Raw genomic sequence first — 2,500 nt, forward strand, 5'->3', positions numbered from 1 at the left:
ATACAAAGACACAGAGCGAGAGGGAGAGAGAGAGAGAAAGAGAAATATTGAGATTAAGAGAGAGAGAGAGAGAGAGAGAAAGAGAGAAACACATAGAGAAAGAGAGAGAGAGAGAGAAGAGAGAAGAGAGAGAGAGACAGAGAGACAGAGAGACACACACACGCACAGAGAGAGACAGACAGACAGAGAGAGGGAAAAATAGAGAGAGAGAGAGAATGAGAGAGATAGAGAGAGAGTGCAGGTAGATAAAATGAAAACACATATGAACCAATAACAACGGGGAAAAGTGGCTCCAAACTAGACAGTATTCTCCAGCTTGAATACAGTCGACTGGCAATAGAACCCCACTCGACACTGATAAGTACTCGACTCCATTCATATAACTCTAACAATATTAAGTGAAAAAAAATGATAAAGGGGAAATAGGCAAGTGATATCCAGCTTCCGGATATTACTGAGGCGAAATAAGAGAGTAAAAGAGATGGCGGGAAATTGATAGATAGAGATATATTGTATTTCATGCGAAAGAAAGGAAAAAGCGTTGTGAAAGACAAAACAAAAATCATATATATGTAATATATAATCGGATAATATATATATATATAATATATCATATATATATATTATATGTATGTATAATATATTAATTATATTATTATCTATATATATATAATATAAATATATATATATATGAATATATATATAATAATATATATGTAATGTATAGATATATATATATATTATATATATATATAATATATATATTTATAGATATATTATATGTATAATATATAGTATATATATATTTATATATATATATATATATATTACATATATCATAATTGTATATATAAGATATATAATGATATTTAGATTTATATATATATAGATATATAGTTATACATATAGAATTGAATAATATTATATATAACTATAATATATATATATATATATAAGATAATAATATTAATAATAATAATATCAATAGTGATGATATTGGTGATAATAACAACCATGATAAGAATTATGAAAATTATAATAATAATAACAATAAAATCATTAATTGCAATAACTATATCAAAAAGTAATGATAACTATTGATGATAATGATGAAAATAACAATATCAATATTGATGGTTATGATGGCGATGATGATAGTAATAATGATAATAGTAATAACAAAATACACAACAATGAAAATAATGATAATGATAACGATAGTAATATTGATAATAACAATGGAAATAATAATAATGATGACATTGATAATGATAATAATGATAATGAAGATGACAATCATGGCAACGACAACAATAACGGTAATAACAATACTTATAATAATGATGATAGTAATGATCATGATGATAATGATAACAATAATAATAATGACAATGACATAGATAACAGGGTTGTGCAGTATCGCCAAAAATACCGGTATGATGTACCGATTTTTCTGATAGATGACCGGTAAGGCTTATACCGTAACCAAGTAAGTACCTGTAAAACCTGGTATTTTTCTCCAAGTACCCGGTAATTACAACACGGTATTGATTTTTTAAGTAAGTGACCCGCGCACAGCCACCGCTACTCGTAGTCTATTATCAGCATCGTTTTTTGCTTCATCCCTCACCTCAGCATCCATCTTTGCTTCATTCCTCGCCCCAGCATCCTTCTTCGCTTCTTTCTTTGCCTCAACATCCTTCTTCATCTCCCAGCCCAAGTCCCCCTCGCCGTACCTCCTCTGCTTCCTTCCCACTTCCGTGTCACCCATCCTGCCTTCATCCTCTCCCCATCCGCCATCTATCTCCCTCTTTCCTTCTCGCGTCCCCCACATCCTGGTCATTCTCATCCCTCCCTCGCATCACTCCACATCTCCATCAACACCACTCCTTGGGCATTCCACTGCTGATTCAACCCTCATTTTGATTAATTGTGAGGGAGGTCTGGGTGAGGACTGTCTTGTAGATTTCCTCAAAGTATTTCCACTATGCCTTCGTATTTTATTTATTTATTTACTTCATATATTTGTTTATTTATTATTATTATTTTTTTTTTTTCATTTTGAGATATGTTTGATTTGATGGTGGTGATATTTTTGATGGATGTTACTACTGATTTTATTATCATCTATGAATAGAGTCGAGATTATAAATCGAATGCATGTTCAGTAATGTATTATTCAATATACCTTGGGGTATAATATTTGTGACGAACCTCTGAAAAAACATGTATCCTTATTGTATAAGTATCGGTTGGATATTTTAAGTGAAAATGCAGGTAATTAAAAGTAAACAAACATTACTGAGTCTGGCTTTATTGTACGAGGTAGTAACAGTATTTATATCAAAGAACAAGGGCTTTCTTTAAAGTTCCATATATCCCCAATTTCAAAACTACCCATTGCAGTATTTATCAACAGTAAATACAGAGTAAATACAGCACAATAACAAAGCATAACATGTTACATGAACAGAAGTATGTAAGAACAGTAAGATTATAT

The sequence above is a fragment of the Penaeus japonicus genome, unplaced genomic scaffold, assembly GCF_977035675.1.
Source record: "Penaeus japonicus unplaced genomic scaffold, GWHDUDI00000001_assembly GWHDUDI00000036, whole genome shotgun sequence".
In the NCBI taxonomy this organism is placed as follows: Eukaryota; Metazoa; Arthropoda; class Malacostraca; order Decapoda; family Penaeidae; genus Penaeus; species Penaeus japonicus.